This window comes from Lissotriton vulgaris, unplaced genomic scaffold (genome assembly GCF_964263255.1).
Source record: "Lissotriton vulgaris unplaced genomic scaffold, aLisVul1.2 SCAFFOLD_405, whole genome shotgun sequence".
Classification (NCBI taxonomy): domain Eukaryota; kingdom Metazoa; phylum Chordata; class Amphibia; order Caudata; family Salamandridae; genus Lissotriton; species Lissotriton vulgaris.
The window spans coordinates 443924-460536 of record NW_028240680.1 but is presented as its reverse complement, the minus strand read 5'-3'; positions in this window follow the sequence as shown (position 1 = coordinate 460536).

The window sequence follows — 16613 nt, the reverse complement described above, 5'->3', positions numbered from 1 at the left end:
AGGGTCAAGTTCATTGTCCATGTGAACATTAAGATCCCCAAGTAGGATACAGTGATCTGATCTGAGACATGGAACTGAGAGAGCTACTTGTAATTCATCAAAAAAAGGCCCAGTGGGTCCCGGCGTTCTATACAAGAGAATCCGGGTACAAGCCTGAAGGGGAGAGAGATGAAGGGTGAACCCAAGGGCTTCGCATCCCTGAATATTCTCTACCGGAAAGGTCAAGCAGGGAATGTTTTTATTCACAATAAGCGCTACTTCTCCTCCTCTGCCCAATACTCTGTTCCTCCTGAAGATGTTGTAATCCGGAGGGATGGCGTTGGCCAGGTCAGGGGCAGAGCAATTGCCCAGCCAGGTCTCTGTAAGAAATAGGCATGATATATTGGACTTCTGCAGCAAGTTCCAGATATTGAGGGAATGGCAGCTCAGAGACCTGGTATTAAGAAGAAGACACTGAAGGCGAGCAGATATATTAGCCTGCGAGGGTCCATTGGGGTCAGGAAGACGCCAACCACACTCCGTGCAGCCTTTTCTTAGAGCTCGGCTGCCAGGGAAAATATGATGGCAAAGGCCTCGAGGGGGGCGTAGAGTAAGAAGATCTGCCGAATGAATATGTGGTCATACTTACATAGCAGCACAAAAGTGCGACCGAATAAGGAGAAGCCGGCCGTCCTGCCCCGTCCGCCCCCGAGACGCTGACGAGCGCAGACGGGCAGGACTCTGGCACGACTCAGGCACAGGGAAGGCGCATCCAGTGCGCGTCACCGCTGCGCGTTGAAGAGAGTGGAGCTTTAAGTAGGCTGGCGCTGCCTGTCAGTCCAAGCGCCGAGACCCGCACCAAGATGGCGGCGTCTGGCTTCAAAGAGCTGTCACAATATGGCGCTCCTACACCTACCCTAGATCGAACCCGCAAAGTAGCGGTGGGTATGGTTGTATGTTAAAGTGCAAGTAAGGGGCCGCTGCGGCACTGTTTTAAAAAACCGGGTAAAACCAACTAAGCATACAAAGTAAATAGAAAACAGGAGATTTTAAAATAGAGCAGAAGCGCTCGCGAAACGCGCAACTATTCTGCAGCAGCAGCGCTATGCAGCCACTCTGCCTGAGGACACCTCACAGATGGCAAAGTTCTGGGTTCAAGTTTGTTGGACCTTCTGTCCCTGAGGCTCTAATCAGGAAGCCTGCCAACTATCCTTTGAAGTTACTATGGGGTCCTGAGATGCAAGTTCAGTCCTTCACACTCAGGCAAGATAGTGGCAGATAGAAGGTCAGGTGAGCACAGCAAGGCAGCAGCCCTACAGAGCAGTAGTCCAGCTGAGTGGAGTCCTTTAAGGTGCACAGCAGTCCTTCTTCCTGGAAAAGTATCCACAGATCCAAAAGTGTACTGAAGAGTTTGTGTCTGAGGTCCAATATATACCAGGTTTCCTTCTTCTGGAAGGAGGGAAACACTTCTAGAAATTCACTTTAAAGTCCCCAGACCTCCTGCCTTCCCTGCCATGACTCCAGACTAACTACAGGAGAATGCAGCCCTTTGTGTAGAGGCAGTACAGTGCCTATGTAAGTATAGGTAGGGCTATCCCAAGCTCTGCACTCCCATCCTTACAGTGATGGCCCTTCCAGGCACACCTAAGCTCTCTATTGTGTATGGCTGTCTAAGAGGAATACACAATGTTGACCTGTCAGCTACACCCAGGTATGTGACCCAGGGACAGGCCACAGCACTAAAAGGCACAGGCAGGAAAATGCCAACTTTCTAAGAGTAAACACAAGGAGTTGAAGGATGGAGCGCTTAATGTTTCAGATGCTCACCCCCTAGTCACAGATCTGGGTTGAACCCATCATCGTTCTATAGCTCACTTCGCCACCCCAACTCCTTATGTTTACTTTCTAAAAGTGGCATTTTCAAAATTGTAATTTAAAATCCCATTTTACCAGAAGAGAGGTTTTTTCATTACAATGCCAAAAACACCAACATGAACTGGTCACTTGTTTCAATTTGGAAATTACAGCTTATGTAACTCCAATGTTATCCTATCAGACAGATAGGCCTTGCAGTAGAATTTACATTACCTAAATATTTAATGCTTAAAAGTATACATCCTACTTTTTAAATACACTGCACCCTGTCCACTGGGGTATCCTGGGCCTACTTTAGGGGTGACATATGTGTTAAATAGGAAGGTTTGGTCATGGTCATAGCCATTTGGTTAGATTTTAATTGACTATAAAAATGAGCTATTGAACCACTTCTCTATCTACTCCTAAACTGAATTTAGCACCAATAGTGTAAACCAATGGCAGAGTCATCCTTACCACAGTAAAATAATACTTTGGAGGCTTTTCAATGCCAGGGTTTGCAAAATATGAAATATACTCTTTAAATACTTTACAACCTGTGCTATAGGAATTTTGGACCTACCGTAGGGGTGACATATAAGCAGTAGAATTGAAATTTTAGCCTGGTCAAATGTCTATTTAGTCAGGTAAAAATGGCAGTTTAAATCTTCACACCCAAGCAGCAGCTGCAGGCATGGAGACATGCTTTACAGTGCCACTTTAGTGGGTGACAGAATTAGTGCTGCTAAAAATTGGTAACATTTAATTTACAGACCCTGGGTACATATAGAACTATATATTAGGGACTTAGAGTAAATTAAATGTGCCAATTTTACCATGTTTGAACAGGAGAACACAAACACTTTATCATTTCTTCGCAAGGTTTACACAGATAAAACAAAAATGGAATCAACAACCGCAGGCATAACACTGGGAGAATTCTCAAAAAGGATGGTCATTTACATTAACATCATTATGGTGTAACAACAAAAGGAATATGGAAACAGAGTATAGTTAATACTGGTGTAAATGTAAGGCCAAAAGAAAAAATTTATTGAGATAAGTAGTCCTAATGCTGTAAGTACCTACTTACATGTCTCTGAATATTGCTATTTCAAATGGTACACAAGTGAAGACAGACTATGACATTTTTGAAAGTGTTGTTAGTGGAAAGGTGGATTAACATGGGCAGGCTAAATAAGTCTTGAGGTCAAACTTCCTTCAATTTCTATTTATCTACGTATTTTATTTTACATACATAGCATTGTCTCAGTGTGACAGCAATGCCTCAAACAAAGGTCTAGACGCCAAGTGTAAATATATTGTTGTAGTAGATAGAGGAATAGAACAGCTAGGCATTCATGTTATATTTGTTGAGACTAACACCTATCCTAGTTTATCCATTCTCATTGTAGGTGCTCACATCAGCACTTTGGTATATATTCATGGACCATTCAACTAAATGGGTAGGGCCACTTTCTATATTAGAGTACAACTTCCATTTAACAGGGTCTTAAGTTGAATCTTGCTTTCATTATTTGTCTTTTAAGGGGTGATACGCATCCTGTTCCACTTGGTCCTGAGGTACATCTCATTCCACAACTATGTATTAATCTCTAATGGAAGTGCACATTTGCGAAGCTGTGTCTCTATACCAAGTAATCTTGTAAGTGACCACAATTCAATTTAAAGTTATGTGGTGTGATTTCCAATATATACAACATGAAAATAGAATTTCAAAATAGGATGAGCATGTGGAAAGGAATGTGTCAGCATATTTAACGAAATATCTGGAAGCTAATACCCTCCGGTCTTGGTATTGAGTCATTCCAACATGGAACATTTTACTGTTTCTGGCATGATACATATTCAACACGCTAATTGGGGCAAGTCGGCCTCAAAAATAACTTTTCTGACTATTAATAACAGAACAGAAAAGGAATTGAAAATACTACAATGATTATGTTGTGTTATGTCGCTTCTGAGACCAGTGTGGCTACCCCTTAAATCCTGCTCCCAGTGGGGGAATCAATCTCTGATCAAGTTTAGATGATCTATATAATGTTATTAGTTTTGGGTCTACATTTACAAGACATTTATCTTAAGTGAGTGTACAGCAGGATTTGACACAATTGTGGTTTACAACAGAGTCTGTAGTTAGGCATATGAATTCCACTAGAGCCCCCATGACAAAAGGCCTGATTGAACACTGATCTCTGTATTTTTGTATTTTTTATTGCCCATAATGGGGAAAGTCTTATTGTCATGCTGCCGTCCTGAGCCCACCACCCCTACGCTGCGTCAGTATCAATATTGGGCCTGCTTACAATTCCTGGGGTGGGGAGGGCGGCAATAGGGATTGTCGTGCACAAGTTTACTGACCCTCAAGCCCATACGAAGACCGCGCGCCGCCGCCCAACTGCCAAGCAGCTCCAAGTTAAACGTGCTCTATCCAAGAACCCCTGGGACAAGCTCCAAGAAACAGACTCACAGACCCCTTTCTCTCCTGACAAGGCAATAGATCCCGGGCCCCCACCACATCCGCCAGCGCTCACCTGATCTCTGTATATAACGGTCATCCTATTGTATTGGCAGGGATTTTACTCCCCCTATTTAAATAGTGCGTCATTGACAGAAATATCCCTCCTTCATTGAAAGTTTCATTACTTTTACCAATCTATAAAAAAGGAAAATGTGAGCTGCCTTAAAATGACTGCCCTATTGCCCTGCTAGATATTGCTAGGAAATTATTTGCTAAAATTATTCTGGAGACATTAACCAACTAGACAAATGCAAATAAGTAAGTTTTCTTTTGAAAAACCAGGTTTTCGCACAGGCAGGTTGACAATGGTCAAACACTTAGGGGCTAATTACCATTGCGGATTGGGAACTGACCATACTTAGGCCTTTGAGCCTGTCGTATGGATCTCAGACGGTCCTGCTGCCTCCGACTGCACGCATTGTAATGCATTAGTAGGACCAAGCAGCAGATAGAGGTCGGACTACACCTGACTAGCCGTCAGTTGTGGTCCCACCACCATCGTAATCGGCCCCTTAGTGTTTAACAATATAGAAGAAAAATATCATAAGTGTAGGGAAATGAATCTTTATGTAGCATTTAACAATCTTTCCTTGGCTTTCATCGAGTTGATCATGCTACACTCTTGGCCAAGTAATTACAGAAAAAAAATGTTTCTAGGTCTTCTATTGATCAAGTTGCGCTATTAGACTTGGGTTAAGGTTAACTTTGGTTCTTCTAATAAATACTTCAATGTTCACTGCCTGGGACAGCTAAAGCCCTGCTCACCAGACCAGGGAAAACTCCTGATCTTGCGGGCAGTCGGCGGTCGGCCTTGGTGGTTTGGCAGCAGGGCTCTGGTGTGGCCGCCTGCTGCCATACCGCCAAAGACTTAAACAGGCCCTTAGTCAAAGGGTAAAACTTTTATCAGGACAAGCTGCTCGGTGTATCTGATCTCTGCTTCATTGCAGTTGGCCTACAATTGTATTAGGTCCCTGTCAACTACGAATAGTGACTGCTGAATGCCACTTTACTTTTTCTTGGTGCGTTTCCTTCTACAAATGTTAAAAATGCATATCTTAAATTCCTCTGTTTGGATTTGGTGGGAGTTTTATTGAGTTGCATTTTGAGTTGTTATATGTTTAGCCCTTTTAAATGCTTTTTACATAACTCTAAATAACTCCTGTTCTATCCCATTTGCTAGCCTGGATGGACAATGCTAATAAACCATGTTCTTACAGACTCCTACTAATAATGTAATATACTCAAAATTAGTCACGAGAATTAAAAAGGTATGAAAACATCTTATAATCCCCCTATTGAACCAGACCTATTGTATTCAATTGCCAGAGTGACCTTGGAACAGTTTCATTCAAACCATCCGCTGGTTTAAGGCATTTCCAATCGCATCCTGGCTTAGCTCAACATAGTATTTTAGATGCACCATCAAGCCATTGGCTGATTGGGTGTATCCTTCCACCTACAGTGTTCAAACTGAAATGCATAGGAGATTATTTTACAATTCAAATTGACATTTTATCATCACAGGTGGTTTGTCAAATTTTTGAGCAGTTATTTATCTCACACATACATTTTATTCTTAATGCTATCTTTTTTTAATGTAGCTGGTATTTCAGATGCTCTTATCAGTGCTTGAGTGGGAGCTGAAATTAAGATGGCCGGCACAGTGGCATTTACTTTATAACATTAGGATAGTCTCAGCTCAGGTTGGCCCAAGTTTCACAAGCTCAGCAATAAAAGGCGGGGCTGTGACATTGAGTGTCCACTATGTGGCCAGGCCATCTTATCTCCAGTTGTGATGCTAATGTCTTTCCCTCTTCCCACCCACTGCATAGCAGTTACTTCTGCACATGTCTCCTCATTCGTTGCAGAGACATGTACAGGTGTAAACTCATTTACAACTGCCAGCATTCCTTTTCGGCATTCCTGGAAGGCGCAAATTAAGTCATTTTTTGATCGTAATAGATGTTTATGACCGACAATACCTTTGTGTATTGCCCCTTGTTGTTTTGAATTACATTTGAAGTATGAGTCATTTTGAAAAGCTCCCCTTTCATCGCTTTAAAATACCAAATGAGTCATCAGGGTATGTGTTGTTTTGAATCACTACTGCAGTTTACATACTCTCCGAGCTCCTAGCTGAGGACTGGGAATTGTGACTAATATGAGCTTAGTGCTGAAAGGTAACTTGTTAAGCACCTTCACTTCCCCTTGCAGACACAGTTCAGGACTGTAAGGCTTTGATGTTCTCAGCTTCAAAAGGCAATTTCACTTTATAGCCTACATGCGTAACCAATGAGATTGTCCTATAAGATTGTTATAGTGCTGCACAAATTGCATTTGAAGCTCCATGATGCATTCTGATTTAGAGCAGTGAAAACAACACTTTCCTACTATGACAGTGATAAACATAACACCTAATGGTGTATTGTGATTTCAGGATACAAAATCCACGTGCCCAATATAACAAGCCTTTGCAATGCAATCAGTCTCGCAATTGTGAAAGTTAGAGCTGTTGGGTGGTATTCAAAATACCTATGTTTTTTACTTTTGTTTATTAGTATGCAGTGGAGTGATTATATTCGCATAGCACTATTGCAATTCATATCACCTCGCAGCGCGGGAGAACTAGAAAATGGGAGATAGTTTATGAGAGAGAGGAGACAAGAGTAATATGCTGGCTGGGAAAACAAATACTCATTAAACCATTCTAATTCCCTGTAGGAAGCAGTGAATTCACTCACACCTTGCATTTCATGAATACTCTATAGAAATTTTTCAAAAATAACTCAGGTGTACCGTAGCGCCTGTTTCACCACTAAATACCATGGGGTAGCTTACCAGTTCCAAAATACATGGATTTTGGTTCAGTTGGTACTCACACTAGCAATTAGCGAAGCGAGCCTGTGCAGCTCTTGTGAACCTTATGAAGTTTGACCCTAAAGTGTTAAACATTTTTAAAATCAAAAAACATTTTTTTTTAAAAAGAAATTGTGATGTATGTCCATGTGGCCATATCTTCCCATTAGAAGCTGCCAACCCAATTGAAAAGCTTTGAAAACCATTTCCTGATATTAGTGAGTCTGTTGCAATAAACTTTCCAACTTCCTTTTAAACCTTACAGACAGGGCCGGACTGGGAACCAAAACCGGCCCTGGCAAAGTGCTAGGCCCCTGCCCAAACCCCCCCCCCCCCCCCCCCCCTGAGCTCTTTGCCAGGGCTGCTTTTCTGCCGATGTTGTTACAGTGATGCTTTTGCAGCAATGCTGCAAAAACTGCCCTGTAACAAAAATGGCCCCCCGGGGCCCAAAACCGTCCCCCACCTGTGCGGCGCACCGTGGGATTGCCCAGTGCCTGCTACGGCCAGTCCGGCCCTGCTTACAGAACCTGATATTACAGTTGGCCCATTAACTGCCTGAACATTTGTAATGAAAGCAGTGACTTTTCAAATAATGACGGCCAAAAGGTTCGGAAAAGGTAAAGCTGCAAGTTGTTTACTGTGGCACTATTCAAGATATATAAAGTAGATGTCATCTTGAATATGTTACAGAATGCTATGTGCAATCTATTTGTGTACTTGTCTCTGGAAGTATAGGTGCTAGGCAATTCTGCTATCTCTCTTGCTCCCAATTGTGTTACAGTTCTAGCTCAAAAACTTTATATTAAAGCTGCATCTTTTGCCGTGTGTTATACATTGAAACATGCACCTCACTAACTCCCAAAGATATGCCCTAACTCCTCGACCAAAACAACCACTCCAAATTCACCTTAGTCCTAATATTGATTACCCATGGCCTGTAGCTCAGTCATTTTATGTCTGACCAAAGGATTGGAGAAGAAGCATGATACACCGAACGTACCCAGTACACATACCTAATGCAGATGTCCTGCTCTCCCATGAGACAGTCTATCCTGTCAGTGGGAAAGTACAGATCAGGGCTTCAGCTTGGCTCCAATCTACAAAGACACTGCAGCTCCAAAGGAGTAGGGATTTGGCAGCACTGATAGGTCTGCAATCCTGCTGCTCGAGGCATCAGTGGTGACAAAAGCAATGCTCCCCATGCTGAGTTGCTAACAAAATGATCTGCACCCCTTACTTCTCTCATGTGGGCTAAGTGCCAGATAGCCTGTGGGCCCCTCCTCCAACCCCTGCTCTTTGAAGCAAAAGCGTTCCAGGCCAGCATGGAGTGGGAGAGGGATTCACACATTTACTACAATTCAACCCAGCCTCGCTTGTCTCTGGTGCTGTGTTAGTGTTAGTGCCTGAGCGGTCCCATCGTTGCGGGCCGCTCCAACGTTGGGGGCCACTTTGTTTTTGGAGCCCCGGAGTGGGGCCCCAGAGAGCCTGGGCCCCGTCTGTCCCTCAGTTGCGCCGCCGTTGCAGGCAACTGCACCAATGGTCATCATTTGTTCTGCAGGCCCCAGTGAGGGCCCCAAGAGCACCGTGGGGGCCAGTTATGTGAAGAGTCTCAAGAGGGGCCCATGCCCATTTGGTCACATTTCTGGGGATAGAGTCCCTGAGTGGGATAGGAGGGCACAGTGAGTGCCAGTGATGATCCCAGCTGTACGACAATTAGTGTCAGCTGCACCGGTTAGGTTTGCGCAATGGCGCACTTTGTGATGTTGTTGCTTTGGCAGCCTCAAGCCCTGACTTTGCTGGACATAGGGCATTTGAGTCCTGCAAGAAGGCCAGTTGGGATCATAGGTTGGAAGGTGAAAGGGCCCAAGGCCCTCAGGTGATGTATGCACCTGGTAGTGGTGTTACGCGGTGCCCTACTGAGTTCCTGCCTGATATGTATCATGGGCCAAATGTGATTTACGCACTCTAGTTTATGCCACTAAGGATGTTTATGCTCATGAGGTTATCGCATAATGTGTTTATGCTGGTGATGCATAATACATGATGTGTTTATGCTTAGGAGGGTGTCTATGCTAATGAGATTTTGGCCTAATGCGATTTATTGCCTAATATCATGTCATGATGTTTGGGGGAAGTACCTATTTGCGTAAGGTGTTTATGCTTATGAGGTTATTGCATAAGGTGTTTATGCTGGTAGGGCCCATTGCGTAATGTGTTTATGCTGATAAGGTTTGGGCTTAATGTGGAATTATGCTAATATGATAATGTTTAGGTCATTATGGTACCAGTAGTTACTGGTTGTATTCTATGTATAATATATTTCCTACATTTGTTAAGTTTCTGACAGTGGTCCCAGTGGCCCTGCTAGCTGTATATAATCCCCTGTAGATATTGCCCGGTGCCCTTGGCACAGTGTAAATGTGTGATTACTATTCTATGTGTTTATGATAATACAAAGGCTATTTTTTCATATAACCTTGTGTAGAGTTCTTTTGTGGTGTGCCTAGTGTGTTGCTGCTGTGTGTGTGTGTGTTGTGCAAACGCTTAACACATTGCCTCCGGGATAAGCCTGACTGCTCGTGCCAAGCTACCAAGGGGTTGAGCAGGGGTTATCTTTGGCTTGTAACTCCCTTTCCGTGACTAGAGTGGTGGTTTCTGCCTGGCTTTGGCGCCAGCCTAAGCCAACCAGAGATCAAATTTCAAACAGCGGACCATTACAACAAGACTTATAAACTCTAAGACGGTGACAGAACTCATTTATAAAATATGACTGTACTGATTGTAATGGCCAGTGTCTGTTAAAGCAATATATGGCTCTGGGAATTATTCAAAGTTTCCTCAATATAAAGATGGAAGATATCCAAACGATGCATTCCATTATTTAAAAAAGCATGAAGACTATTCTTGATCAAGGAGACTCCTGCTCAAGTTCTAGAAGGGGCTTGCTTGTTCTGCACTTCACTGATATATTAATCCTTCTCAAGTGCACCTTATTTGTTACGCGAGCACCAAGATAGAGGAGTTCTCAAATGATGGGATTTTTTGGTCAGTTGTGGAAATCAATTAACATTTAGGAGGTAAGAGTGAAGTTGCAACGATACACTTTCCCCTGTCTTTGTGAGTCTTTTCAGAATATTTAAAAGCATTTGTAGTTTTGTAAAGGTTGCGAGGTTATTCAAACGTGGAAACAATCATTCAAAAGTAGGTCATGTAGGAAAGCAGATCTAGAAAAATCATTTTTATATTGGAAGAATTTTCGTCAAAGCTTTTGCAGAAATAATCTTGCAGATAATAGGAAATGTATCTGTAGCTGAAGTTGTACAAATAAGACTTTTAGTTTCCACTACCTGGAAAGGGTTTTATATAATGACATGTATTTGTTAAAAGATTATTTTTATTTTATTTGATAACGTTTGAACCACAAAACGTTCAAACGAAGGTCAACCGTAGACAGCATCTTCAATCGCAACCCAATACATTTCCTTACATTTCCGGGTGATATATTGTTTTGTTTTGAGGATACCCCCTTGGCTTCTAATGGTATCTTGAATGCTCCCAAAAGCTAACATAGGCTCTCTTGTGCTGCAAAACTATTTCTGATGAGAGCTTTCACCATTGACCTATGAAGCTAGTTATTGATCTGAATTTCCCTCAGAGATGTTCTTCTCTTCCTAAGATAAAATTCTATAGCTGCACACACCAAACAGCTGCTGCCTTGACCTTGCAGTAATGCATGTTCCTAGCTGCAGAGAGGCAATGTGTCCATGTCACTCATTTTTCAGTATTCTATTAGTACAACAAAAAATGGTTCTCTTCTCCAAGGCTGTAGAATGAACTGACTCTGGATATGTATCACTCGCCTGCCCAGTGATTACGGTTTGAAATTCGTTTGGTCATTAATTGGATCTGCTGCATATCAATGAGATGTGGAGGCTACTAAAGTGATTTCTCCAAATGAAGTGATATTGATACAAGCAGGCTAGTAAGGTGTTATATGGTCTTTAATACCATTGCTTAGAGTGGGCCAGGTCATTATGCACTCCCTCTCTACTGATACATGTTTTTCCATCGGCGTACACATTTATAGCGGCCAAAGACTGAATTTTAGAACATAAAAAAATTACTACTTGCTTTTTCTCTGGTGCAGTCACAATTGTCCTATTAGGAAATGACAAAGTGTTGCTGAGTGACAACCAAGAAACTAAAACACGCCACATTGTTTTGCATGCTGAGGTCACTAACATAATGGTCTGCCTTCTAGTGACGTTAACCCACTGTTCGAAAGCATTTTACATTAATTTCGAAAGTTATTGAATTAAATGTGAAAAAACACTACTTTGTCTCAGTTATGATTGCTTGTTACATTTTTTATTCCAGAGCCCAGAAGCATCCGTATATGGTATCATTATATAATGAGTCTAAATAGCAATTGGGCATTCAATTTTCCAGCTTCAAATGGAGAGACAGCCGAGATAGCCGCGCCAGGATTCAAACTTGTGACCTGAGGATCATAGCATTGGTGGATTGCATTTACCTCCTACAGCCACTTACTTTATGTTATCATGTGGTATGTCTTTTGATTGAAATACCAGGAGGATTTTAAAATCTGTATCAAACAAAGAGTTAACAATATTACCACATTCATGTACATAAAATGGATGTCTGCAGAGTGGTTTTCTTGTGAACTTCAGATATTTCTGACAAAAACAATGAAAAATATGTGAAGTTTGAAAGCAAGTTGGACTTTCATGTGCAATTCAGGACTTGTGAACATTCAGTATGCAACTATGTTTTGTGCTAAGTCACTGATAATGAAAAGGTGTGCGAGATATAAACATAGGTACAGAATGCGTGTCGGTTTGCAGAGAAAATTGGCTTTAGAGACAAAAATCTAAGCAAGAATCCGCAGGCTTTGGGAAAAAAATCTAAGCAAGTATTTACTTACATCCATATTGCTCATGAAATGTCGATTTCAAACCATACATGTGAGATATAGCTAAGCAAGTAATGCACTTGCAGTGGTGTAGCAAGGGGGCGGCAGCCTCCCATGCTCTTACCTGTGGCCATCGCAGGAATCGCCAGCACCCCCGTAGTCTTACATGCATCTGCAGCGGACGGCACAAGCACTAGCTACGCCACTGTGCACTTGTATGATAAATGGTTATTCAAAACACTGGCAGGAGAAAATACAGGCAGGTCATAGTTTGATCAGTAAGATTGGTGGTGTTGAGTGTAGTGTCCCGCTGGACACATTTTAGTGTCCCACAGGAAGCTGGACTTCCAACCACTCCCTTGGGGGCTGGACACACTACGTCCACACACCCATCCATCACGGGTGTCTTGAGTGACGTGACCCCGCTAATAAAAGGTCCTGGGTGCACATACTCGTGGCCAGTTACTGCACTAGGTACCCATGTGTCTGTGTCCATCATTTCCCGTCATGCGGACCTGAGGCCCAACATTACAGTGAGCTTTAGATTTTCCAACAATCACGCCGGTATATCATGTTAAAATACATTATATAGGAAGTTCCCATGAGGGAGGCTTGAAGGGTGGAATGTTAGGGGTACTTAAAACCCATCTTTTTGTTAAAATACCCAACATGGATGCACACCTTTAAAATAGAGACCAGAGTGAGTGTGTGTGTGTGCGTGTGCGCGCTTTTGTCTGTGTCGATTTTCAGCTAGGATTTTTATATAAACACACAAACACCTCACCATAACCGACAGAAAGCACCTGAACCCAAACATTTATTAAAGGATACATTTATTAGGGGGGTGTAACACCCCAAACACCCTCCAAGCTACGCCCTTGAATACGGGAGTGGATAAGCTCAGGGAAATATGAAAACTTTGCAAACCAGGGACGGCAGATACCCAGCAATTTCTCTTGCTCCTTATTCCCGGAGTCTGGATCTTAAATTTGCATTCACACAGCCGACTAGCTTTACCATAGGTTAAGGTGTAGTATTCAATTTCATGGAAAGATCAAAATACTCATTTACAACCGCACAGAGACTCCGATGAGTGTACTTCACACTTTCTTTTACGTTGCTAAGGTTCACGCTTTATTTTATTAATCCGAGCTACTATATGTCTCCCATGAGAGGTAGAGCGCATTTACGTAACAATCAGGTGAAATAAGAAAGCATATAAAATCTTTAAAACATCATTTTACTTAGGAAATGTTATTGTGTACAAAGAAGGAAATACCAAGTGGCAATTGCAGTTTAAAACAGAATTCCCTATAGAGCCTGATGGCAGAAATGTTCTTTTCAGCAAGGTTTACATTTTGATATCGCAGCAAATTCATGTACTCTCGTTAAACACATTCATAAATCAATCTGATTAAATGAAGAGTTTAACGACAGCATGCATCACTCGTCAAAGGCGAGTTTTTCCTTGAAGCTCTATTCAGGAGTAACCTTAATAGCATGCTGAAGCAAACATTTTACTCAAAGTCTGTGCAATTTGCTTAAACTGCCTTTCACGCCTTAGTAAAATGTGAAAGCCATTATCTAACGCTACTATTTTATATTTTGTATGAAATAAAAAATCTGACTTTAGGGGCATATCTCCAAATCTCCTGACAAATTTGAGACTGAGCATAAATATGAGTTAGTATTTTTAAAAACAAATTTTCAACTATAAACATATCCATATATGTATATAAATATATATAGATATATATACATTCACTGAAAAAACTAAAGTTACAATGGACTTATACCTGAGAAAAGTAGTAAGATTTAAACCTTAGAAACTGACTGAAAAAGCGCTACAGCCATAGACTTCAGATATCCTCGGTAAAGTAGTAGGTGAGGTCATAAGTAGTGCGACACAGTGGTACAAGTTATACTTATGTCAGATATGTATAACTGGCGAGTGTCCCTTCTCTCTTGTTTTTTAAACGATAGTGGTTTTGCAGTGAATTCCTAATATTTTTTAATGTACCTTAAAATCTTACTACTTTCCTCACATATAACCCCCACTATAACCTTTCCTTTTTTAGTGAATTTCTTTGTTTTTTTTAATGTAGAGCAATTGGAGATGGAATAGCATTATATTTTCAAAAATAGTTACTTGAAAGGAATCTTAGAACATAGTCTAAGGCCCTGATTACGAGTGAGTCAATGTTTCCAAAACCGTGTTTTAACCCCTATTTTGTGCAGGGGTTGGATATTATAAGCTGGTCACTATTTACCTTATCCCATAATCAGTGTGTTCAATATCTCATCCATTGTTACATTTTGTCAGGATACATTTTCTGGATTTTTAAAGGGGGAAAGTTTACAGTATTAACTGTAAAATGTAGATTTTGGTGCGATAAGTGCCAAAATCTGGATGTTATCACCCAGAAACTCATCGAAGGTGCTATTTATTCCATCCTATAAATACCATACCCCCAGGGCATTGCTTTTTAGCTGGGCCAATACAAAACACCTGTTATTCTGACTAACTGAGAATCAGGGCCTATCTGTGCACCTTCATTGTCAAACACCATAGAGTAATATTTATCCAACATGATTTTATATAAATACATTAAATAAAGTAAGAAAGAAAAAATGTTGTGTCAGACTCCACTAAATGGGAATAAGTGACTTCTATGTATATTTTTTATCAAGGAGAAATAAAAAGCAGTTGGGTATTATTGAGATATTATATACTGTAAGTCTGCCAAGAGTAAAATTTGACATTTCAGCAACATAGGGTGAGCAAACGCAACAAACCAGCTCGAACACAAAATAATTTGTTACAGCCACAGATCTATAAAGTTATTACAAAATAATGAATTTCAATTAAAAAAGTCAAAGTCAGTTCCATGCACGTACACAACCTTAGTTCTTCATTTTTGACTACCAGGTTTCTGGACTGTTGTGGTGAGTGAGCCTCATTACCCAAGTCTTTATTATTATAAATTCACAGTAATTGGACTGAGAGTGCTAACCACCAGATTCCACCTTTCAAGATATGGCCCCTGTGCTCCAGCTAGGTTGAGGGGCTCTAGACTGGTTACAGGTGAGCAGGTGCATGTGCTGGCTGTGTGTGAGACTACTATCTCGCACAGCCTGGCATCTGTGCACACAAGGAACTCTTCAAGGATTGGTACTGACCTGGGGAAGGCCTTATATTTTGAATGGTTATTAATAGTGTAGGTTTGTTGTACTTTCGTATGCTCGGTCATTCTAAAAATGTACTCCAAATTATAGGAGAACTCTGCAATAAACTAGATGTTTGCCTCACTGAGGACTACTGGGTCCAGGGAGGGATCAATGTAGGGGTAAACATGCATCCCATGTGTATATCCACAGTCCTTTACATCATATCTACACTCTTTAAAGCACTCTACGAATTGTCATATTTCACTGGCTCAGGACTTAATCAGATTCTAGGCCTTTGTTCCTCTACTGGATTGAGTTAATTAATCTGCTGCCTAGCATGAGAATCAAATATTACCCACACAATAGAACCATTATCAGTGCTCGATCCAGTTCTTGGGAAAGGAAGGGGTAGGGAGAAAATCTTCATCTGTTAGTTAGCTTGACACACGGTGCTTGGGCTGGTGCAGGCCAGGCCCGCAGAAGCAAAGGTGGACACGTAAACCTCTGGAGCGGAACACCGGAGAGGCTCACCTTTGAAGTTTTGGTGGGAAGGGATCAGGCAATTGTACCAGTTGGAGCAAGGAACAAAGGCCCTCAGGGAAGCTCTTTCCATAGTCCAAGTCTCTACATTGGAATTTCCCAAATTGCTCCGCAGGAGGGTTGGGACAGGGGTGGAATAATGTGGCACACTAGGATTAGCCAGGGGTATGTGGCTAACAGACCTTTCTACCCCATTCTAAACCCCCAGCACATGGGAGAGACCAATGAAATGCATTGAAATAGTGACCAATGATGACAAAAGAATGCCCTGCTGAAAGGAGAAACCATCTGATTTTGATGCAAAAAGGTACCGAAAGATTTTGACTCCAGTTTACCACTCCAGGGGTAGGATATAGCTCACCAGTGCCAATGACTCTGGTACCCTTAAATCCTCTTAGGAACAATTTGTGGAATAGACCTGCAAAGTGCAGCACACATAGAAGTTACAAACCGTCATTATTGATTCCTTATGCACAGGAAGAGACACCTTCCTGCACATGAACAATAATGAACAATCATTCCCTGTAATGCAGGCACCCTTGTACTATGCTGCAACGGTGCCTGCGTTGGTGCTAGGAAGCTACATTTAGCACCTACACTAGAGGAAATGCAGGGGTGCAGCGCATTCTTGTAAATTTGGCGCATCCCAGCGTTTTGAAACTGACAGAGGGCATCGTTAGCAATTTTGGCTTAACACCGTGCTCCAACAGTAACATGCTCCTAGGTTTGTTCCGATGGAAG